This window comes from Protopterus annectens, chromosome 2.part2 (genome assembly GCF_019279795.1).
Source record: "Protopterus annectens isolate FY-2018-M chromosome 2.part2, PAN1.0, whole genome shotgun sequence".
In the NCBI taxonomy this organism is placed as follows: domain Eukaryota; kingdom Metazoa; phylum Chordata; order Ceratodontiformes; family Protopteridae; genus Protopterus; species Protopterus annectens.
This window is the reverse complement of record NC_056730.1, coordinates 358,997,649-359,025,148: the sequence shown is the minus strand read 5'-3', so window position 1 is coordinate 359,025,148 and position 27,500 is coordinate 358,997,649.

Genomic DNA, 27,500 nt, shown 5'->3' with positions numbered 1-27,500 from the left:
CGTTGTACACTGACAGGTGGCATGCTGTGTCTGCAGGGTATCCATTGGTCATGTGGCATTGACTGTTGCTACATTTCTGCACAGTGTGGGGGGACATCCAACTGTATCCACATTCCTACACAGCACCGGCGGGTGCACCTGTCTGTTGCTATATGTGTACATTGGAAGGGGGGCACACCTGACACTTGTACACTTTTGCTACTACTGTACTGGTATGTCAGGTATTCCATTTCAGTGTGTAGACCTACCTATTGTGCTGGCTAGAGGCATACCAGTGTACTCCAGATCTTAGCTTTAATTACCAACATATTAGTTTCAGACATCCTAGCCTTCACAACCTACATCCAACTGCCTGGCTTGCTGTAGTCTGTCTGTGTGGGTCTGTGGGGGGGGGGGGTCATCCATAGTGCATATTCAGAGGCCATAGTACAGCATTTGTCTGTGTTTGTCTACACCTGTCCAGCTGGTTGAGACTTGTGTGGGCTGTATGGACACACACATGATGCTCAGCCCTTTACCCTCAGTGTGTTATGACACCCTGTATACTACTGGCTACTATGGTGACCCCCGTATGTGCTACAGATTTCATGGTGCCACTATGGATGTCTACTGTCTGCTGCCTTAACATTCAGCCACCAAATTCCCTTGCATGCTCACATCCATACCATATCTACAGGTTCCAACACATTCTAACACAACTGCCAATTCGTAGGTTGATTGACTTACCTTGAGGGTGTGCCAGACCTGAGGATGGTGCTGGAGGGCTGCCTATGTCGGATGCACATAGTGCAGTTCCTATACATGGCTGAGCACAGGTACTGTCATGTTTGGCATCCCTTTTACTATCTGTGCGAGTCAGAGAGGGTGACATTCCCTGGGTCCCTACTGTGTCAGTGCATATGCTATGCGTTGCCTCTTTGCCAAGGCCAGGTCATACTGGGCATGCCTCCTTCCACCTACTGGGTCTGGCTTAGGTTGTTCCTCCTCCGAGTAACTCTGTGGCATTGGTGGGGAGCTGTGTGGCGCAGCCCCATGCTGTTCCTGCTGCAGCTGTTTCCGCAAGATCATATTGTGTAGCATAATACATACCATAACAATTTGGGTGCATGTAGCTGGTGAATAATGCAAGGCTCCACCGGATGTGTACAGACACTGGAACCATGACCTGAGCATCCCAAACACATGCTCTATTATATGTCTGGCCTATGCGTGTGCCTCATTATGGCATCGTTGTTCAGGTGTGTGTGCATTTCTGATGGGTGTCATCAGCCATTGCTCCAGTGGGTAGCCAGCATCCCCTGCTAGGTGACCGTAGCGGATGTCCATATTGGCAAAGCTGTGGAACAGCTGCATCAGATGCCATATATTGGAATCATCATAGCTTCCAGGGCAACCACCACACACATTCAGTATAATGCCCTGGGCATCACATACGACCTGGCAGTTGATGGAGGGGATGCCCCTGCAGTTAATGTAGGCCCTACCCTGCTCACCGGGTGGTGCTTTGATGCATACATGCGTGCAGGCTATAGCACCCACTACCCAATCGTAGTCTGCCATTTGGTGAAAGAGATGCATATTGCTGGTCAACACCTCATGTGTGTTGAGGAAATGTATGTGCTCACTGGCATGTGGTGACATGGCATCCAGGAACTGAAGGAATACCCTAGATGCAGATGCTTGTGAGATCCCCACAATATCCCCAGTTGTGCTTTGGGAGGTACCTGTGGCTAGTATACCTAGGCGTACACATACCTTGGTATCCACTAGGATGGGTTCCCCTCGGCCTGTTCAATGTGTCAGGTGTGGCCAGCACAGCTCAACAATCTGCTGTAGGAGGTCTCTGTCCACCCCATAGCGCTCCACTATCTCCAGCTCATGTAGCCCCTGGTAGGTTACCCTGTGTCTGTACAGTCTTCTCTGTCTCCTCACTGAGGGTTGTTCTGCAGCATTCACATCCTCACCACCCTCAGCCTCCTGCACATGTTGGTCTATGTTGCCTGCTGCAACCCTTCTCATTTCGTAGGATTGTTTGTTAAAATTTCCCCACATGTATACACCAGTGGTGTAGAGTGTGGAAATACCCGAGGGGATGGTGCTTGCTCTCTTTATCTTAGTGTTCTGGGCCAGGCTGGTCTGCTGGGCCTGTAATCTGCTGATTCTGATAAATATCACCTGTTTGGCCAGCTTTTTCACCTTGACTACTCTCCTACTGCTGTTGTCCCTCCCAATTGCACTAGGCAGGTATAGACACACCACTAGCTTAGGCGTGCTAAGCTAGGAGCAATCCCGAGACACAGGGCTCCAATCTACGTACAGTATGCCTGACACCCCCCCCCCATGCTTTCACCTATATTCATGTCCTGCACCCAGCTATCTATACACATACACTCTTGGGACCTGCATTACACCCTGGGGATAAACGGGATTCCCTATTTTCCACCTCCTTTGCATAGTATTGTCTTCTAATGCATAGTTAGATGACCCATACTGAGCCTCCCCAAAAATAACCACTGCTTACTGTCGCGCAGACCCGCACACAACTGGTTAAAAGTGCCTTACTATCACTGTATTCAATGTCCCTTGTTCTTCCCAGCAACAAAGCAACTGGCCTCTGCATGGCTCGAAACTGGGACCCTGCACACCACAGACGATGTGCCACTAAGCCATGGCAGATATACATACATCTGAGGTTATCATGTACAGATCATCCAGCACAGGCATTCAGCAGTATAGGACATGTATTCTCTCATGTAGATATATGTGTGCTAATGTCGACATATATATATATATATATATATATATATATATATATATATATATATATATATATATATATATACAAATACATATACATATATATACAAATACATATACATACACATATGTATATATAGAATATATATCTCAACAGCGGACCACGTGATACCAAAGCATTAGACAAGAATGAAAAGGAAACCACATGCACCTCCTGCATTATGTACTGGTGTTAATATTAAGGCAAGTGTGTTTCTGTGCATCAAATGGTGTCAGATTGTATTAAGGGTAAGATTAGGGCTGCTGACATTACTCACCAGGCCTATTGCCAAATGTACGTGTATGCCTTGCCAACCCAGTCTCTTGGCCAATTGTGACATTTATGGCCACTATATAGGAACACAACAAAACACGCTCCTCAACATATCCGGTAGCTAGCCACTCACAGACACCAACACATAGGATATGAATGCCAAACACACACACCTGTCATGCCTTGGAATAGTACCTACCTGTCTAATCTATCACACTACAGCATTATGCAGTTACAGAACGCGCTACTGAGATTACTGGGGCACAGCACTCCCAGAGGTGTACTTCAAGGTGGGTGACATCATAAGCATTGTCAGAGATGGTGATAGGGATTGTATGGAGTGTGAGCAGTCTAAAAGCATTATTCTGTCCTCAGGCAGATGGAGAGACACACACAGTTGGCATGGCTGGGATTAGAAGGCCTAATGGTTAAGGTGTTTGCCTTGCAAGCACAAGGTGCAAGGTTTGAGTCTCGCAGTTAGCTTAGTACTAATCTATGAATCTATGAACCTAATCTATGAACTACCTTATCACACTACGGCATTACGCAGTTACAGAACACGCTACCGAGATTACTGGGACACAGTACTCCCAGAGGTGTACTTCTAGGTGGGTGACATCATCAGCATTGTCAAAGACAGAGATAGGGATTGTATGGAGTGTGAGCAGTCTAAAAGCATTACTTTGTCCCCAGGCAGACAGAGACACACACACACACACACACACACACACACACACACACACACACACACACACACACAAACACAGTTAGCATGGCTGGGATTAGGACATCGACCTAACTACCTTATCACACTACAGCATTAAGCAGTTACAGACCATGCTACCGAGATTACTGGGACACAGCACTCCCAGAGGTGTATTTGTAGATGGGTAACATCATCGGCCTTGCTAATGGTGGGTATAAGAAATATATGGAGTGTGAGCAGTATAAAGGTATTACTCAGTCAAATGGGGAGACACACACACGGCAAGTTTGGGACTAGAACACCATCCTAACTACGTTATTACACTACAGCGTTACGCAGTTACAGAATGCGCTACTGAGATTACTGGGACACAGCACTCCCAGAGGTATATTTGTAGATGGGTGACATTATCGGCCTTGCTAACGGTGGGTATAAGAAATGTATGGAGTGTGAGCAGTATAAAGGTATTACTCAGTCCTCAGGCAAACGGGGAGAGACCCACACAGCAAGTGTGGGAGTAGAACACCAACCTAACTACTTTATTACACTACAGCATTACGCAGTTACAGAAGGCACAACCGAAATTACTGGGACACAGCCCTCCCAGAGGTGTATTTGTAGATGGGTGACATCATCGGCCTTGCTAACAGTGGGTATAAGAAATGTATGGAGTGTGGCCAGTATAAAAGCAATATAGAGTCCATCGGTAAACGAGGACAGACATACACACACACACACACGCCAGTGTCGGGTACGGAACACTTACCTATTTACAGATTACTATTACAATACTACATATATACGAATCACGCCACACAGACTACACATGTCAAGGCTGTCATTATGACCGTCTGGGAATGCAGACATCAACAGGGATGCTGACAGTTAAGATGTACATAGCTGTGAACCTGTGTGTTTAAAGTATGAATCCATCCTGACCTGGAGTATGCCCATCTGTGGAATGGATGACTACTACCACTATACAGGGTTACAATAGCCATGCCTATACACAGAGGCACATAACCAACACAAGGTGTCACTGGGCATGCTCACACAGTAGCACAGGGCTGTTCAGAATGCACTGTGTCCATCTCCACAAGGATATACTGGGCATGCTCATACACTTAGTGCATTCCGAACAGCTCTGTGCTACTATGTGTCCATCTACACAAGGATATACTGGGCATGCTTATACACTTAATAGCACAGGGGGCATGCTCACACACTTAGTAGCACAGGCCTGGTCAGAATGCACTACTATGTGTCCATCTACACAAGGATATACTGGGCATGCTCATACTCCTAGTAGCACAGGGCTGACTGGAATGCACTCTGATGCTAAACACGGAGGGCCACAGTGGCCATGCTATTACAGGTAGATGTAAATGACACATTGTAATGGGCTATAGTGTTGGCAGTTGTCATTGTTAGCGGGAACTCAGCTGTCATTCTGGGATGACATGGCTGACAGTAGGCAGGCCTTTGACACATATCACATGCATCCATGATACAAGGGAGTGTGGATATTACCCAAGTTGCTTCCACCCACACAGTGCCATTCTAAGGCTAATGTCCTAAACACAGGTTAATGCCCATACACCAACAGGTCAACTGCATTGTTTTCTTATGCTAACCAGTGCTAGATGTGTAGCATCCATATTCACAGCTGGCCACTGTAGATTCAACAATGGGGAGTACTGACATCTTTGCAGTGAGGAACAACTGGATGAAGTCTCTGTAGTGCACAATAGCACTACCAACATATACCTCAGAACCTAGCACTACCACCATATACCTCAGAACCAGACGTGTGGTCCATAACACAGGTACGGACCGCTCTAGGTGGTGTACCCACATACAGAAAGGCCACTGACATGAACTGACCGGCCTCCCCATGAAAGGCATCACAGATGAGCCATGTGCAGGACACAGTGTCACATGCTACATTCTAGGATGTAAACTGCAGACACCACCATGCCCTCGGACCACCACCACGCAACCATACATGTTGCATGACAGACAAGTATGCCAACATGTGACCCTTGACCTGTGTACTGTACTAAGCTCTACATCAACTGTAGACAGTACATATGTACTGACACAGTTGCATCATGTGTTATGCAATGCAATGATACCACTGTCTGTGACCAGGTCAGCTGTACACATACCAAGGGCCCTCAGTACTGTCCACCATAAGCAGATGTATGTTGCTGTACACCAGTACACACCCTCATGTATGGATATGAGATACATGTACCTGCCCTGGGTATGTACATGCCACACACAAAACATACCTGTAAATAGCATAGCTGTTGTAGTCCTTTGTGCAAACAGGTGGCTACAGCCATTACACACATGAACATGGAATGTAGGTCCATGGCTGCTGAATGCTAACAGTACATAAGGTGTGATATCACTGTTGACAGAGGTAACATCCCCTCTGTACTGGTCACCCATCATATCATACAACAGTCCATGTGTCATGTATGTTATTATACATATCAGCCAATTGCAATGCCTACAAACACGACCAAATGTACACATAGTGTTGTGCGTTCAGATAACATGTGTGTGCAGTTGCTGATGTATGCAGGTGGCATATATCCTAGTACATCATGCAGCTGCAGTGCAGCCTCAACATTGCCAACTGTATATGGTGATATGCTGAATGAACAGAAAGATGTACCACAGGTATGGACCGATGTGTTGAAATAATTAAGCGGCGTGGCATCTTTGCAGATGAATGTTTGCTGTGGACAGTTCACAGGTGTGTCACAAGCGGTCCTAGAATACTTTGTGTAACCAGTAAGCAATGGTTTTGTTAATTGAAGGACATAACACACAACCTAGACAGCGGTCAGGGTGATAGCAAAGGTAAATCACTTGACACCTGTTAATAGATATGACGTCCCTAGTGCATATATCAGCACTGTTGGCACAGGAAGCGTCAGTACAGTTTGTAATGCATGCAATACTGCTGTACATCTGACATACATAACATGAGCTAGGCAGGTCTGAGATTCACAGTACTGGCATATGTGGTTGCGTGTCCATATTTGTCACATATTGTGGGGAATACATCTCAATTGTTACTCACACTCCTGTACACTAGTGTACACATCTGTAGAGACTGCAAGGTATAAAGTAGGACATAGGCTGGGGCGTGTATCTCACACATGTGAGGTATCTGTATGTGCATGACATAGGTGTATTAATTATTGAATGCCACAGTGTGTGAATGTAGGGCTGACTGGTCCCTGGGTGGAGGATGTATGTTACCATACTGAACTGATAGGACCTCTCCCACCATCCAGGTGATGCATTCAACTATCCGTGTTGATGTCCCTGATCTTAGGCTGTACTGACTACTTGTACATGTGTATTCTCTGTGGCGCATCATGTAGGTGCAGTTGCTGATGTATGCAGGTGGCATATATCCTTGATACATGATGCAACCTTGGATCCCGGAAACTACTGTCCCATCAGTCTGACAAGCCTCATCTGCAAGGCCATGGAGCGTACTATCATGGAACTTATAAACAAAGACATTGGCAACCTTCAAACACTGGACCCCACCCAGTTTGGGTTCGTGAAGGGCCGATCTTGTCTCCTGAACTTGATTGACTTCTTCGAATCAGTCTCCAGAGCCATGGACAAGGGTAAGGTGGTCCACACAGCCTATCTAGACCTTGCCAAGGCCTTTGACACCATCCCCCACTCTGGAATCATAGATAAATTTACTAATCTGGGCATTAATCCCTACGTAACCCAATGGGTTGCTAACTGGCTTACTGATAGAACCCACACTGTAAAGGTAGCCGACTCCAAATCCAGCTCCAGACAAGTGACAAGTGGAGTACCTCAGGGTTCAGTCCTGGGACCACTCTTGTTTGGCATCTACTTCTCTTTAGTACAGGGCAACACTAGGGGACTCTGGCTAACAAAGTTCGCAGATGACTGCAAACTGGGAGCCATTATTGAATCCCCAAATGATGTGGATACTCTACAAAAGGGCCTTACAGAAACATATGCTTGTTGCCAGAACCATGGGCTCAAGCTCAATGCCAAGAAATGTATAGTTATCCCCTTTGGGAAAAAACATGTATCCGTGAATTACCATATAGGTGGCAGTACACTAAACACCAAAAGTTTGATAAGAGACTTAGGGACACAGGTGGACAGTGGTCTCACATTCGATAACCACATCACCACAACAGTCAGGAAATCCTTCTATGTGGCACACCTCATCACTAAGGGCTTTTCATCCAGAAAAAAGGAGGTCATTGTCTCACTGTACTCATCCCTCATTAGACCCATTATAGAATACAATGCCCCATTTGGTATGTACCTCTCAAGACATCTGCAACAACTGGAAAGGTCACAGAAATACCTCACTAAAAGAATCACAGGCCTAAAGCAGATGCCCTATGCTGACCGCCTTAAAAAACTCCAGCTATACTCTGTTGCATATCGTCTACTCAGAGGCGATCTTTGCTTAACATACAAGGCCATGTCAAACCCAGAGCTGTTGGACATGCTACACTTACAGAAATCCCAATCCCTCAGATCCACATGCTCCAGGGATCTAAACCTTGTCATCACAATAAACAAAACATGCTAGCGGGATAGGTTCCTGACCCAGAGACTCCCCAGACTCTGGAATAGATTGCCCATACATGTCAAGCAGAGTGCCTCTTTGGTCCTCTTCAAAAGGAACCTTGACGATTGGATGGGAGAAAGGAAATTCACCCCTGGGATCACGTCAGTCACCCTGCTAGACAGGGGTCCAGGGAAGGAAATAGTGTGGGAAGAAATAGCCATGGAATTGTTATGGCTAGGCTTGTATAGGCCCTAGGGCTGATAGCCTAGTACCAACCTATGAACCTATGCACAGTACTGTAATGATGATTTGCACACAGGCAGGGGTCCTCAGCACACCGGTAGCAACTGTGTGCGAGTGTGTGTTACTGTGTCAGTGAAGCCGTGAGTGTGTGTGTGTGTGTGTGTGTGTGTGTGTGTGTGTGTGTGTGTGTGTGTGTGTGTGTGTGTGTGTGTGTGTGTGTTGCAGTGTCACTGAATACATGTGTGTCAATACCCGAGTGTGTGGGTGCAGTTGTGTGTTGGTATCCTGTCATTGGAATGTGTACTACTGATTCCCATTGAGGCATCACACTTCCCACTGGCCTCTACCCTTGTAATCAGCTGGACCACTCTCTTACCTCACCACTTCATGTAACTGTACCTGTGATGTCACCCTTTATGGATTTCACGTCTGTGGTCACAGTAGCTTAATACACAGCTATCGTGCTCTTGGAACGGTAGACGTGTTTGTAACGTGGGACATTCTCACTGGTATGTGGCAGCTACACGGTGCTAGCTGGTATATTCATACATACCTGTGAGCAGTCCCCATTGACATATGGGACACTTAACTGCAAACACTGACATCTATCGGCATGTGCAATTAGACCTGAAGACAGACAGCAGAACAACATGACCAACATGCATTTACTGTTGTTACACAAGACACATACTGTTAACAGTATTGTACACCTGTACTACATGGTATATCTGCTGACTGTCAACAGTCCTCAACATTTGTAAATGGCACATATCATCCTAGTCTGTTCAGCCTGTGCATCAGACCATATGAGCATGTCCCTGCACTGATGGTGTAGAGGTCAGGGATGCAGCACAGGCATCATCATATGCACAGGGTGTTAATGTTTGCCAGAGGCCTAGGCTGCACCATTGGATGACATCATGTGTGTGGGTTTGGGCCTTTGATCTAATTGGGCGTGTGTGGATGTTATGCATGTATGTGTTGCAGTGCCCTACATATGTGTCCAGTGTGTGCGTGTATGTCTGCACACAGTTCTCCCATGTATCTGGCCTACACAGGGGTATTATTGACAGCTGCAGACTGTACAGATGAGGTTTTACAGTTCATGGTGTCCAGCCACGGACATGTGACCTGTGCCTGCCAGGGGTTGCACGGGCACTACCAGGCAAAGGTGCAGACTGGGTACTGTCTGATGTCACTAGTCCACTGGAACCATGTCCCTGTTGGGACCATCCCAGGCCGTGTGCACGTGGCCTGCTGTGTCGTGGTTTGGACAGCACAGCAACAGATACACTGCTGCTGCTACCGTCACTGCGGGAGCAGGCATGTGAGGTAGCTCGTACATGTAGACCTGACACAGGTGATGTAGCAGGCCTATGTCCACATGCCCGATGCCTCACTCCTACCAGATGTTCCAACACAGACAGCTCATGCTCGCGGATTGTCATGCCATGGTTAATGACTCCAACCATGTCACCCAACCATCTATCCAAAGCATCAGCAATCTGCTGTTGAGCATTTAAAATTGCCTGGATGCTGTTGTTTAAAGAATGGACAGCAGACCTCAGTAGCCTCTGATCTTCTCTGTTGAGCCATTCAGCACATGCCTGTGCCTCCATTACAGCCTGTAACATGCGTCTGGTGACACCAGCTGCTGTGATCTGTCGTGCAGGAGCATGTTGGCCAGAGGTCCTCCTACGAGCAGCACTGGCCATGTGCCTGTGTGGGGCACCACCAGTAGTTTGGCTGACACCATGGTGTGCAGGCACACCTTCTATAGCCCCCACACTTTCCTGTTCCAAGCTACCACGTGCCAACTGTCTTTCCTCTATGGCCACTGGTGATGGGGTATGTATAGGTATGGGATCTGTGTGCGGGGATGAGGAGGATATAGATGGAATGGCAACCAATGGCACAGTTTCAGCCCCTGACATCTCTGCCTGTGACCCAATCATACGTTCATCATCACTGAGTCTGTGGGGACGTTAACATTTGATGTACTGCAGGAGGGCAATGCACCTACATCACCTGTAAGGGCATACAAGAACTGTACATTACAATCTATACAATAGACACACACACATGCATGTGATATGACAGAAGGCATGCAACATGCATGTGATACGGCAGACGGCATGCAGCGCAGACAATAATAGTGGCAGTTATCTTACATCCCTAGGTTGCACACAGCATGCATGTGTGATAGCAGATGGCATGCAAATTACACAATCATAGTAGTGGTTAGCATACATCCCTGTGTTACACCATGTGGACCAGCACAGGTTAACTGTACAACTGAATGATGTGTGGCATATGACCTTGATAATCACATGTAGTATGACATGTGATCTGCTGATGTGTGCAATGACATGCATACATGTTTAACACAATGGTGTCCTGTCGAATATACAGTGGGGCAATGTTGCACCAATTCAGTGTTGTCTGTCCACCCTACAGATATACTGCAAATTTAGCTGATGTGCATGGCCATTGCAGGGAATCATGAGGAGTCTCTAGTGCTATACAGTGTGAGTTACAGACAGGGTTCATAGCCATGACTGTGTTCAGATACAATACATATATACTGTGGAATGTGACCCACATTACTGAGGTGTATACACACTAAACCATGATGTGTAAGTTGTGATACAGGTCACTGATGGGTATACAGATGACACCCCTGCACATCTGCAACCATATTGCTGCAGCCTGGCAACTATGGGCAGACATGGCAAACATGTCGGTACACCATGTCCCACATGACATCTGTGTACCACACACACACACACACACACACACACACACACACACACACACACACACACACACACACACACACACACACACGAGGAGCTAGTATTGCATTTATGTCCATCACCAGCAACAGGAATGTACTGTATCTGTGGCCTGATGTGGATACTGTACAGGTAACTGCTGTCATGTTGCAACACCCTCAAGATGTTCAACACATCCTATGTGGTGGATTGATGTTACGCCTACAGAAGATGTGCACAGGCCTTTTGGATGTCTAGCATTCCACATCTACATTATGACCATTTTACAAAGGCCATGGCCGAACCATGTGCAGCCATTGTATGACAGGGTGTACACACAAGCACAACACTTCTAGTGTGTGTGTTGCTCCATGTCTCTGGCCAACCTCCATAGCCATGTGTGTACATGTGTTGTCCAAATTATAGTGATGGGCATCTACTTCACAAGTCTGTGTTGTCCCATAGGATGTACATGCTCCCCTCAAAACAGGGTTATGCAGATAAAGGGTGGTATGTGGGATATGTTTTCAGGTTAGGTAGGCAGTGTAGCAGTCAGGCCAATAGATGTTATGGACATGTCAAGATAGCACATCACATTGTGTGACATTCATAGCAGAGCTATGATCCACACCAGTGAAACCTGTGTGCTGGCCATGCTCCAGCCCACTGTGTAGTACTGTTTGTATTCACCACATGTGTAGATCAGATCTGTTGTACGTTCCTAAAGTGAACAGCACCTCCACCATTGTATGCACAGCTGTCAATACATCTGGCAATAAGGTTTGTGAGGATTCATGTCGGTAAGATGATTCACATAGTTTGCAAGTGTGGCACATGGATAGTCATTGTGATGCATTGCAAGTCCGACCTGTATATTGTGACAGGACCATACATTATGTGTACATGTTGTGAATGGCCACATGGCAGATAGATTTGTGCATTACGGTTCCTGATAAATAATAACACTCTCACCTGCAACGGGCTGCTGTCACCGCGGAATGCCAGAGGTACCTAAATAGGAGTAACACAGCAGTATGTGCATAATCCACCCATGTATAAAGGCTACAGGGAGCAATGTGCATAACACATACACTAGTGACTATACTATGGTGCATGCACATGTGTGCATACACAGAGTAGCATACTATAGTATGCGGCATGTGTGTATACATGCCTTACATATGATGTTACATTACATATTGTACAGTGACACATGCAGCTATATGGAATATAGTTGTTATAGGTGCAGTACTGACTTACCAGGCAACTCCAGGCTCAGTGGTTGAGAGACACCCACCTCCACAATATCGGCTAAGGCTTGTAGATGTGGTTCTGCAGGTGTCCCCAGTTTGGCCAGTGTCTCCTCGGTACATGTGAGTGGGGACTGGGTTGGTGGTCTACCACCTGTTGCACCGTGTTCCCTGGCGATTGAATTTGCACGCTGTTTCGCCCATCTAATGAGGTCTGTACAATGTCTGCGAACCTGCTGGTATGTGCGGTTGTGGCCACCCACATCATTAACCCTCCTGCAAAGTTCCATCCACAGTGCATCTCACTGCTGTGCATCCTATGGCACATGGCTGAACAGAATGTTGTGATTATCGAGTAGGTATAGGATGAGGGCCTCATCCTCCAAGCATGTAAAAGGGGAAGCCTTACATGTGGCATACCTGGGAAGCCTTGCACGCGGCATACCTGGAAGACATAATGATGGAGACAGGTCACAGTACCTCAGAGACATACAGAGCTACAGCTGAACATGCATGTGTATCACATTACTTCAGTTTAAATAGTTGTATTTGCAAACCTACATGACACTGACGTGTTTGTGTCACACACATGACACTCAATGTTGAGTGGATATTATCACCATATACGTGTGTGTGTGTCACCTGATTACATTGCTCATACTCCATGTTGTTGCTGTCTTGATGTGGGCATGTCTGTTTGCCTGCACTGGTGTTCCTACTTATAAGCACATGGCTGGGTGTGTCCACATTAATGCAGTTGACCTTGATGCAGTGTATATGTCACATATAAAGACTTACACTGCCTAAACAGACATGACCTGTGACCCTGCAGACATGCTCACATAAGGTTTTACATGTATGTGTTCTGCCATATACATCTACATGGCACTGTACAGCGATTCAACATCCTGCCATGTATCACCTGTATTGCACATGTAATACACATGGGACACTGGCTAGCCAGATGGTATTTGCAGGGATGGATATCAACTATAGCATGTACAGTCAAAGTCAACTAGTGGGCTATATGCCATGGGCCATGTATGCATCTAAGATGAAAGGTTACCTGACAGTAGCTGACAGGTGGTTCTGTGGGGCTAGGTTGAGCAGTGCCACATTACTGATCCACAGGGTTAATGATACATATACCATGCGTTACCATGCAATCATCACACCATGTCTGAGAGGGGAGCGATGTGCAGCTTTGATGGACAGGAATGCATAGTATGGCAGGACTATGTCAAGTGTATGGGACAAGGATCTGTCCAACATGTGGTAGGTGGATGTCCATGAATTACGTGTTCGAGATCAGGATGAGTACGTGTAGCATGTCTGACATCACTGGGTTGGACATGGAGTTATTCAGGGTATGCATCATCCTACATAGTGGAGATGGGGAATGGGAAAGCTGGTGTAGGCCACCTGCACATGGCCAATGCCCCTTAAAGGAAATATGTGATCTGATATGGGTCACTTGAGTGGTCTGTATGGCTGGACAATGATCTCTATATTCATGAATGGCACCATATTATTATTAGGGTTGCCACATATGCCTCCCTGATGGTTGTGGTGATGTAGCTATCACAGGAAAGACAACTACCCAGCTGCATCCCTCACACACAGGTGTCCATTATGATGACCACTGCCTAGGTGGTAGTTCATGGGTACAGGGTTATTAACATAGGGGTGACAATGCGAGTCAGCTATTGCTCCTAGGTCATAGTCATTCGCATACTTCAACAGGCAGATGCCTTCTGTTTGTCTGTGAGGTATGGACTACAATGAGGGGGAATAGAATTCATTAACCATGACATACTGTAGCTGCCACTAGTGTGATGATCACGTATTATTCAGACACCTTCTGTAGTGTTGTTTCTGCCAGCAGTCCTGTTTCTAAACACTCATGTGACATAGGAATGTACATCTAGTACACCGAGTGTAGGTGGTACACAGTATGGGTGATGATGTCCAATGACCTGGCAAGGTTATGATATGCAGTGTGACATCAACCATACTGTCATCTACATCTGTACTGCTGACATCACTTACATGATCAAGGTTCATGGCCTTCCAGACCAGACTCAACAGGGTAGTAGTGCAGTACTTCCCATTACCAGTGGTGTCTCCCCCTTTGTTGGGTTGTGATACCTGTTGGTGTGCACCATTCAGTGTGTACACAATCTAACATGGAGCTATGTTTTACATGATGTGTATGTAGAGAGCATCTTGTTTTGCCATATGTGTATAATACAACCTGTGATTTGGGCAGGTCCCATGCAGACTGAGTGCAGCTTGTACCTGCATAGTTGTGGGTACAGTGGCCCTGTGGTGTACATGGATATATGCTTGTGTACCTGTTGGGGGGAGGGGGCCATGTTTTCATATTATCCAAGACCCTATCTGGATTGCTTATTCATGCTAAGCACTTGTTCAGGACTTGTAAACAGTACGTAAGCTAATGATTACTATAGCACTAAAATCTTCCACATCACCTACAGGTAAGGGTGAACAAGTTTTGTACATACTTTTTTCACTTGTGTAGAGTAATGTAGCTGTTGTACTCACTTTCCTCACTTATCTAGGTGAATGCAGTTCTATATTCAGGCATGTCCAAGAGTCAACTACCAGTGTTCTCACCTGTCTATCTGATGAATCTGGACATCTTGAGGCAATGTCCACATTGCCTCATGCACACAGACAAGCCTCTCCGCCTACCACCCAATACTACAACCTGTGAGAGATGCACTCATCTAGCCAAACTGGAAGTAAAGGTCTCTCCAACCAAGCCTGAGCCTGACTGTCATGTGGAGAAGGTACACAGTCACACAACACCACACTCATTACATAAGCCTCACTGTATCTACCCCACCATTAACTGGGAAAACTACTCGTGTACCAACACATTAGCTCAACGGTTTCTGTAATTCATAAACACCAATGCCCTGACTCAACATATCCACACACCCACCAGGGGCAGCAATATCCTAAACCTAGTCATTACCTTACCAACATGAGTGACTGGTGCTCCACACGTAAAGCCAACTCCTCGTTGGTCCGATCAGACCATGTGCTGAACACAGTTGATATCCACATCCCGCACCTAACCCCCATTAAGCGAACCACAGTATAATATGTCTACAAGGCCAACTACATGCTTCTTAAGGCAGACGTGGTGGACGTCATGACACCCATGCAGATGGACAGTGCTGTTGCAAATGCTGAATCCTACACAAATGCACTCTATAAGCACTTACAGGAGTGCATGGCTTGTACTATCCCAAACAGAACCAGGACGCTATACTCATAATTAACTAAACCAATCTGGTGGTCCCCTGCCATAAACATATTGTACTACATGAGGAAGACACTGTTGCAAACAAGAGTACAATACCATGCGTGGAGGAGATCCCTGGCCAGCCTCAGTAAGAAGGTGAGATCCCTTATACGATCCTCCAAAGCTAGCTATGAAAACTTTAACACAACTAATGCCAACAACAACCACATAGCCTTGATGTCAACAACCAGATCTGCTCTGAGTTACAGCACAAAGGCATGAACATTACAGAAACAATGGATATTGGCAACATCCTGGCAGATCCCTCTCAAAGCTGCACACTCTGAAGGCAATATCACAGCATCCATGGGACTGGACAACATCCCAGGCTGCGTTTTACATGAACTTCAGATCGTACTGTCTCCTCACCTACGCAACATGTTCAATAATAGCCTCACATCGGGGACAGTGCCCCCAAATGGCACAAAGCAACAGTTATCCCACTCCACAAAGGTGGCACCACAATGGACCATGGGACCTATTTCCCTATAGGCCTGACTAGCCTGGTCTGCAAGGCTATGGTGCACATCATGGATCACTGTCAGAGACAATGGGTACCTCCCAACCTTTGTCTCCTCCCTGTTTGGCATTGTTAAGGCCAGATCATGCCTCCTAAACCTGGTGGGCTTCTTAGAGACAGTTACTAAGGCATTAGATGAGGGTAAGGAGGTCAGCATAGCCTATCTAGATCTCTCATAGGCTTTCAACACCATTCCTCCTTCTGGTATTATCAACATACTTATCCACCTGAACATTAACCCCTACGTCATGTGATGGTTTGCAAAGTGGCTCACGGACAGAACACACACAGTAGTAGTTGCATACTCTAAGTCCGACTGCATACCAGTTACAACTGCCGTCCCCCAGGGCTCAGTCCTAGGACCCCTCATGTTTGGTATATACTTCTCTGACATACAGACTAGCACAGGAGGGCTTTGGCTGAAAAGGTTTGCAGATGACTGCAAACTAGGGGACATAATTGTTTCCCCAGCTGTTACAGACACCCTCTGGAAGGGTCGTACTGAGATGGATACCTGGTGTTAATATCATGGTGTCAAGCTGAATGCCTTAAAGTGCATAGTCATCCCCTTTGGATATAACTAATTACCCGTGGACTACCACATAGGTGCTAATCACCTACATACAAAAAAGGTATTACAGGATCCGGAAACACCAGTAGATAGCAATCTCTCCTTCAATACCCATAATGACAAGGTGGTTAGAATATCCTTCTACATGGCCCCCCTAATCTCTAATGGGTTTGCATCCAGATCAGAGGGGCTATTGTGACTCTACACATGTCATATCAGACCCATTAAAGGATACAACACTTCATTTGGGATATACCTTACAAGACAACTGCAACAGCTTGGAAGACCACACCAGTGCCACACCAAGAGGATTACTGACCTCAAACAGATGACCTATGTAGCCCAACCTACAAAATTCCAGCTGTACTCAGTTGCATACCGCATACTCACAGGTGATCTCTGCTTGACATACAAGGCCCATGTCCAACCCTGTATTGCTGGATATGCTCCACCTAAACAGAAGCCCCTGAGAGCCACATGCTCTAGGGATATACATCTAACCACAATGATGAGTAGGACGTGCTGAACGGATAGATTCCTGACCTGGACACTCCCTATGTTTTGGAATGTGATTCCAATGTAAATCAGACAGGGCCCTTCACGAGCACTCAAGGGAAACATTGCTGTGTGGTTGGGAGACAGACATGTACCCGGGGATCACTGCAGTGGCTCTGCTGGACAGAGGCACAGGGAACTCTGCCGTTCAGAGGCACAGGGAACCAACCTATGGGGGTGGCAAAAGACAACACACTCTAGCTAGGCTTAGAGATACCCTTGGTAAGACAGCCTAGTACCTACCTTTGCACATATTACATGTATTATGTGCATGGATAGTTAAATAGCTCTTCCGTTTTACTTTGATATCATGCTGATAAACTGTCGGCTCACTAAAAGACATATGTATCCTGTTATTGTGTATTGTAAATGCCGATTGACATAATTAATGTTTGCCTACCATTACAGTAATGCTACATAGCTTGCAATACATATCTGCCTGCAATACTGTACATTACACAGTGATTGGCACAATATCCCACAATGCAAAACATACTTGCACAGTGGCCCAACCTTCCACATGTTATTCAAGTATTACACCCATACATATGGCTACAGTTACAATATATCAACATATACTATCCCCTGTTATAGCACATACTTGCTGGACTAACCCTGCCACTGACGTCGGCTGGTGAGGATTATTTCTGTTCAACCCCTTATATAGCATCCCTTGTGGTGTATGTGGTTTTTGCCTTGTGACCTACAGCAGTACACACAAATACTACAAGCGTGACTATGCTCAACAATACCACAAAACAGCCAAGTAGACCAGCAAGAGCAGAAGTGTAGGTAAATAGTAATCCTTTATTGAATACAGACCGGTTTCGGCAAATGTTGCCTTCTTCAGTGTAGGACAAAACAACAGAGTCCCATCCATCAAACATTAAATAAGAATTTTCAGCCAATAAGCCAACAGAAATCATAAATATTAATGATATGATAAAATGTAGCCATAGCCCAAAATTTTTTTTTTGTTTGGAATGGCTAAATCCTGACTAAATAAATACATTGCTGAACCATAGAGTATCACAGTGACCTTCAAAGACCCCTGAATTGCCCAAAACCAACCAATATAAAAAATAACAATAAACATATTTTCCATAAATGAGTATATGTTTAAAGAAAATACATGAAAAAATACATAGCATGTATGGTGCCCCAAAAAACAATCTATGTATTATTTTTGCATTGTATATAGCACAATCAGCCATCAGACATCCAAGATAGAGAAAATACTACAGTTTGTTAAACAAAGATCATGATCATAATACAGGACAATATGATGTGCAAACCCTCCATATCATAATTATCCATTGTACCTATGATGCCTAAAAGTGTGATTATACACTGAACTGTATTACGCTAATCATCCACTCTGCCTAAGTAACCTAAAAGGCAAATTAAATATAGCACATAAGTAGTCATAGCCATAATGTATTATAATACAGGAACGGCCCATCAGAAAAACCCAAAAGGCTCTCCTGTAGCCAAATGGACCCACCCCCATCTAATATCAATACAACCTAGGGATGAAAAAACATAAGACAGGAATAGGGACCCTAACATGGAAAAAAGTATAGGTTAGGCCCATGAAACTAATACGTTCATACATAAGGAACCAACTATAAGTGATCATTAAGCCCAGGGTAAAACAGACCCCCTAATGTGACTATCCAATATTTCTCTTTATGATCTAATAGGCCATGCCAGCCTCGTTTATTACTTCTATCACCAAAGATACGATCTATGATCATAAAATTGAATCTAGCCTGTGGATGTTTAAGAGTGTGTTGGTACAAAGCACTGGTCACTTTGTGATTTCTAATATCACTGCGATGTTCATTCATTCGAGATCTAAGTGCCCTAGAAGTTTGACCTACATAGAATGCACCACAATGGCAAGATGCTAGGTACACTACCCAATCACTGCTACAGTTGCCAAATATTTTGATGTTAAATATCTTGCTGGTGTTGCAACTTGAAAATTCCTTTGATTTAGGCATATAAGAACAAGATCCACAGTGAAACAGGGAAAAGAGCCAAACAGCTCATCACCTTGTAAAGTAAGTTGTTTATGAATGGTACCTCCGCTAGCCATGTGTTTATAATGTGACAAATGTGAACCCAAGGTTTTCCCCCGCTTGTATGAAAACCGACATTGTGGTCCCAAAACTGACCTCAACTAGTCATTGGCCAGTAAGATATTCCAATGTTTGTTGATAATATTCCTAACCATATTGATATTTCTTCCATAAGTCGTAACAAACCTTACAGGAGTACCAGATATATTGTTATTCCTAGTTTTATATTCTAATAGTTGTTCCCTGTTCATACGATTTGCCCTACATCTGGCTAAGTTAATGTCTTGATGGTCATAACCCCTACTGGCAAACCTCTGGCTCAGATCAATACTGGCTGCTTGATATTCCTCATCCCTTGAGCTGAGACGTTTGATGCGTATGAACTGTGACACTGGAATACTTCTAATAGTGTGGCGCAGGTGCATGCTTGAAGCATGAAGCAAGGTATTATATTGTGGGTACTTACGAAACACCTTAGTAGATAAGGTATAATCAAAGTTTCTCGAGACTGTGACATCCAAAAAATTGATGGAATTTTGGTCATGTGTAACTGAAAATTCCAGTCCCCATATATTACTGTTAAGATATTCCACAAATTCGTGCAAGTAACCCAAATCATGCACACTAACCAGCAGTCGTCCAGATAACGTCGCCAGATATCCATCTCCACCTGATAGATGTTGTGTAAGTTGTCATATATCGTACTCCTCAAAATAAGCCATAAAAAGATCGGCATAAATGGGAGCAAATGATGCTCCCATGGCCGTCTGCTACAGTTGCCAATAACACTGGCCTTGAAAGTATAGAACATTTTTGTTGAGTACATGTTCTGACATACAAATCAATAAGGTATTAAACCCTGGTGTGTAGAGATTCGCCCTGTCTAGCCAATATTGAAGGGATTGTAGACCTGCCCAATGTGGGATACTAGTATATAGTGCTTTTACATCTAAGGTACACATGTACCAATCAGGTTCCAACTGAGTATCTTTAATAATCTGTAGGAATTGGGTAGTGTCCTGCAATCTTGACCTGATCATACCTAAAAGTGGCTTAAGATATTTCATGAGGAATGCAGATAAAGGTTCAGTAAGAGATCCTGTTCCAGAGACAATAGGTCTGCCGGGTGGTTTATTCAAAGATTTATGAATCTTAGGTAAAAGGTACAAAATCTGCTTGGAAGGTTCAGACACCATCAATGATGACAAACATTTTTTACTAATAATCCCCTCCACAAATGCTAGCTTCAAAAACGAATCAATTTCTTCTTTGAAAACAGGTGTGGGATCTATGGACATATGCATATAACATTTTTTGTCCGATAGTTGTGTCAACCTTCTTGTATATAATCAGCAGTGTTAAGAACCACCACAGCTCCCCCTTTGTCAGCTGAAACAACCACAATGTCTCTGTTGTTACATAGTTGGTCTAAAGCCAACTTGTCATCAGTAGTAAGATTACTTCCTAGCATAACATGCCCTAGGTTCTCAAAATGGAGGTCCCTCAAAATTGAATCCATAAATATGGAGACATATTTATTCATGGGTGGTTGGAAGGATGACTTGCCAAACCAAAAATCATCAGATGTGCCTGAACTATCCTCAGCAAAAAACAATTTTAAATTAAGAGTACGACAAAAAACATGTAAATCCTGAATGATATGATATTCCTGGCAAAAAAATGAAGGAATATAATTTAAACCTTTGTTCAATAAGGCTATTTGTTCCTTAGATAATACAACATTTGACAAATTTAATACATTCTGATTTGAAGTCTGAATAGACACTAGCTCAGAAAATTGTTCAGTAAGCCCTGAAACGAAACCTGTGCGGTTTGTTTTCCGGTGCTTCCTGCCCCCCCTTCTAAAGGGGAAATTCTGTTAGATTTCTTCCTATTGGGAGACCCCCTATCAGAAGTCCCCTCACTATCAGTTACTGAGGAATCATCCCCTGACGTACTGTTGGAAGATTCACCCCTATTCTTCAAAATGGATCGAGGTATCTTTTTGGTACGACTGGGCCCCGTCCTAACCTGATTAGTATCAGCAAACCTGACAGACCGGCTGAAATCGAAAGGTCTGCCCCGTTGATAATCCGAATAATCCCTATGAAACTTTTTGATTTTACGTTCCTTAATAGTTTTCTCATGTTCCATCAAATCATGGGAAAGTTTTTTAATATTGTCTTGATATTTGGGAGAGGATTCGAACTTATTGACATCTGAACATAATGTCTTGATGTCCTGTATATTCAAATCAACCGTTCTTTCATAATATTGTAATAGAATATTCACAAATGACATGGATCCCAACTGTAAAGCTTCCTTCCAATCTTGATTCAATTTTTCATCTGGTCACCCCACTAAAGGTTGGAGATGTATCCGAAGTCCCCTAGGAGCCATGTTCTGGGTAGAATAAGCTCTGAATAGTTTAAGATGCCAAATGTTGGATCTAAGTATTTTAAATGCTTTAGTAACCGAATGAAAAAACATGTCACGATCCACCGTCAGTGGTTGTGCCGAGTTTTCCGGATCATTGCTTGGTGGGGTGTCAATCCCAAAAACACCTATATCCTGCCGATCAGCACATAATCCGGACAAAATATTGTTGAGATCCATGCTGCGAATATGAGTTCAAAATGCCCACCCACTGAATATAATGAAACACAGAGAACTATTATACTAATAAAAAAATTCCTAGAAAAGCTGAGGACCAGAGGTCCAAGACGTACCAAAAATGATGATTCCCCAGTAATACCAAATGCCAATTTCTAATGATCCCACTTAAGGGTCAAAGGAAAAACCGGATAAGCAGGAAGCACCAGCAATAGACCACCTGAAAAGACTTATATATTCCAAAAACCATAAACACAATAGAAACAAAATTAGTTACTAGATCATAATAATATGATGAAAATGAGTCATCCGAAAACAAAATTCAATCCTCCATATATAATTAGATAGAAATGTGTGTGTTTATTCTGTGGGACCAAGCAGTGGGTGCAAGTTCAATTTCAGAAGTATAACAACTTATACTACAATAATCAAGGCACCTTAGTTTCATGGGCCTAACCTATACTTTTTTCCATGTTAGGGTCCCTATTCCTGTCTTATGTTTTTTCATCCCTAGGTTGTATTGATATTAGATGGGGGTGGGTCCATTTGGCTACAGGAGAGCCTTTTGGGTTTTTCTGATGGGCCGTTCCTGTATTATAATACATTATGGCTATGACTACTTATGTGCTATATTTAATTTGCCTTTTAGGTTACTTAGGCAGAGTGGATGATTAGCATAATACAGTTCAGTGTATAATCACACTTTTAGGCATCATAGGTACAATGGATAATTATGATATGGAGGGTTTGCACATCATATTGTCCTGTATTATGATCATGATCTTTGTTTAACAAACTGTGGTATTTTCTCTATCTTGGATGTCTGATGGACGATTGTGCTATATACAATGCAAAAATAATACATAGATTGGTTTTTGGGGCACCATACATGCTATGTATTTTTTCATGTATTTTTTCATGTATTTCCTTTAAACATATACTCATTTATGGAAAATATGTTTATTGTTATTTTTTATATTGGTTGGTTTTGGGCAATTCAGGGGTCTTTGAAGGTCACTGTGATACTCTATGGTTCAGCAATGTATTTATTTAGTCAGGATTTAGCCATTCCAAACAAAAGAATTTTTTGGGCTATGGCTACATTTTATCATATCATTAATATTTATGATTTCTGTTGGCTTATTGGCTGAAAATTCTTATTTAATGTTTGATGGATGGGACTCTGTTGTTTTGTCCTACACTGAAGAAGGCAACATTTGCCGAAACCGGTCTGTATTCAATAAAGGATTACTATTTACCTCCACTTCTGCTCTTGCTGGTCTACTTGGTTGTTTTGTGGCATTTGGTTTGGACCGTGCATCTCCCCCGTGCATAGAACTTGGTTGGTTTGGTTTATGCTCAACAATACATCACTACAAGATAACTGTTTCCACTATATGGATTGTGTGCACTTTAAATACTACAGAATAGTACTACATACACAGACATACTGACTGTTCTACATACCTTATTAGTAACCCGAAATATCGTTAACAGTTGATTCAATCCTTTTTGGTTTGTGTTCCAATGTTATTTGTAATGTTCCGCTGGTATATACGGATGGTTTGAATGTATGATGACACATCCTTTTCTAGTTACATATCAGTAACATGTGGTATCCTGTCCACCAATTGTTGTTCCAAAGTAGTTAAGTGGATGCACATCAGCTGTGCAGCTACTCTATTAGCCGATACCATGGTGTATAAGTGAGTACTCCTTTTAGGGGTTGTCCGTTTGCCTTACTTTCGAGGGAGATGGCCTAGATGTGTTATTGCGATGTATTTCAACAGCTATATGGAGACACACACAGATATATTAGCTTTATGACTCCTGTGGACTGTGTGTAATGGCTAGACGATTTAGTTCTACATGTGAGTACAGCTGTTATTTTTCGGAATAGTGCTACTTATGCAGGGTTTGTTTGTACCTGATACTTCTGCAGATGTTTAAGTCTGGCAAGGGTGTTTGGCCAGCTCAAGGCCATATGGCTATGCATGAACTGTTAAGTGGTGTACAGTGTGCTCACCAGACATCCTTGATTTGGTGTACAAGTGTAGCATACTGATCTGTTACTCACTAATTGCTAACACATCCCGGAGTACGCACAACCCTCTGAAACGGGATTAGTGGAAACAAACCCTATTACATCAGTAGCTGTTCCATTGTATAACAGCTGCTATTTCACTTAGGGCCATGCTAGTGTGTCTCTGACAAGATATGTTAAGGCTTCTGCAGATGTCGTACAGTGTGTCAATGATTTGTGATGTTATTACAGTTTGTATTGTAATATGTTTGGGTGTGGGGGTGATGTTGGTGGGTGTGCATAGCAAATGCAGGTGTGTAGGAACTGCTTTTATACATAATCGCTGTTTGTGAGGGTTCCTTCCCTATTTGAACACCTATCCTTTGTGGACTACTACAATGGTATTTGCAGGCTGATTCATTAAGGCACTGTTATGTGGTTCCTGTATAGCATGCAGGTGATGTTAGTCCTTGAATCCCTTTGGTAATACATCTGAATGTAATAACATGTTGCTACATGATAGCTGTGTATTTCTGTCATAGGTATTTGCAGTCATCATAGTTGTGTTGGTGACTGACCCTCTTTGGCTAGGGTTGCCACCTTTTCATATGTCCATAGTGGGTCCTTTTTGGGACACATATTTGATTTTACAGGTCGACACAAACCCACGGTCAGTACAAGGGATAGAACTTTCCTTTCTTGCCTAATTATAAGCTTATTCTTGTAGCAGTTTAGTAGTTTATCCTGTTTCCTGTACCATGTAGGTACTTTAGGCAGAGAAATAACTATTGTATGCAACTATTACAGTACATATGGGACATAATTATGTCCTACAATCCCAGGACTTTTGCCACGTTTAATATATTTGGTCAGGACACAACTGCCCAAAGAGGGAGTGTCCCTCGCAAAGTGGAACAGGTGGTAACCCTATCATTGGTTCATGTCCATAGCACATATTTGTAATGGTGTATAGGCATATACTCTCCATATCCTCTGTTCATAAAAGTTGGTAGTGGCAGAATGTGTGATTGCTATGGTCTATGTTATACACATATGTGAACACTTCAACTGCTGTATACAGGAGAGCTATGAAATTCCGAAACCACAGTGTTCCGACGCACACAGTCCCGGGAGCAGACTCCCATACCCCACATTACTGACATCGACAGTAACTCGCGAAGGTAACACGAACATGGAACACACACATGCACACACAGACACACTTCTACCCAACACATCTAAACAAACCATCCTACACTACATATGAGCAGGTGGCCAAGCCCCCTACACACCCCATGTAGGTGTCTGCGTCCCACACACCACCCACTACTTTAATATTCTACATCCTAGTTCATGCAAACACATGCACAAAGCTAACCCACAACCACACATTACAGTCCCCCAAGAACACACACTACAGCCCTAAGAAACACATGTACACACAGTAACCTACCCAAACCGCAACACCAGAAGCACTGACTAACTGTCCATTAACATTGTGAGATTACATCTTGTGCATCTGGTGTTTTGGTACTGTGTTCTTTCAGACCTTAAGCCTCGGGATTATGTGCGTTGGTATGTAAAGCAGTTGGTATGTGGTAGGTATCCCATTTATATGTACCTCCATGGTTATGTAGATGTTGTTAACCTATCTATATATCTACATATATATGTATATCCCCATATATCGATATCTCTCTCTCTCTCCCCCTCTCTCTTTATATATATATATATATATATATATATATATATATATATATATATATATATATATATATGATTGTGTGTGTATATATATATATATATATATATATATATATATATATATATTATACACTTTTTATTGTTTACATGCCAGTTTGTCCTATTTCAACACATTCCTAACTTTTGTGTTTTATCCTGTCAGTATACACAACTGCCATTGGTACATCTCAGTTAGCTTAGTGGTATGTTATTCTGATGAATGTGTACTTGGTTGCATGTTCTAATCCTGGCAGTGATATCTTACCTCTCAGAGCAGGCACTGGTAGTTCAAGGGTGATGAACGCACATTTCAGCGGTTGTGTGTTCCACATGTTTATTATTCTGTGGAGAACTGTGCTAAGCTGTGTTTAAGGTATATTATGTAACATGTACACATCTGTAAAGATTCCTGTCAGGGATACTCCCCATCATTTGGAAACACATCCCTGATTACATTATACAAAACCCCTCACTAACACCCCGGGGAATCCTTGCAGAGTGGGTGGTGAACAGTAGCTACACTCCAGGGATCCCACAAGTGGCTCTGCTCCACAGAGGGACAGTTAATTGATCGATGGGGTGGCGAAAGCAGACACATTTTGCCTATGCTTATGAGTGGCCTTGGCCGTTGGCCATGTACCTACCTATGTATCTATGAACCTGTACATACAGTATGGACACATGCTGATAGCTTAATATACTGTTCAGGTATTGACTTACCTTGTGTCAATGGCGGTTGTGTGTACAATAGTTGAGGGCTACCTATGTAGGATGCACACAGTTGACCACCTATACATGACAATTTACAGGTGGTCGTGTGTGTGTGCCATCCATGTTTGCTGTGTCTACAGGTGGAGAAGGGTGTCAGTCCATGAGTGCCTACACTGTCAGTGTGTGTGCTATACGTTACCTCTTTGCCAAGGCATGGGCATACTTGGCACGCCTCCATCTGCCTACTGGGGCTAGCACAGGGTGTTTGTATTCTGAGCCCCCTTGTGCCTGTTGGTCCCTTGGCAATGGTGGTGGGCTGTGAGGGCCTTCACCATTCTGTCCCTGCTGCAGCTGTTTTTGCAGGATCATATTGTGTAGCATGGCACATACTATGAAGATATGGGTAAACGTTCCTGGAGAGTACTGCAAGGCTCCACCAGATATGTCCAAGCAATGGAAACATGATTCCAGCACCAAACACGCGCTCTATGATGATTCTGGTTTCTGCGTGTGCCTCATTATGGCGTTCTTGCATGGCTGTGTGCATTTCTGATGGGTGTCATCATCCACGGTTCCATTGCGTAGCCAGCATCCCCCACCAAGTGGCCATATCGGATGCTCCCCCTGGCAAATACTTGATACAGCTGTGAGGCATGCCAGATGTAGGAGTCGTGATAACTTCCAGGACTGCCGGCACACACAT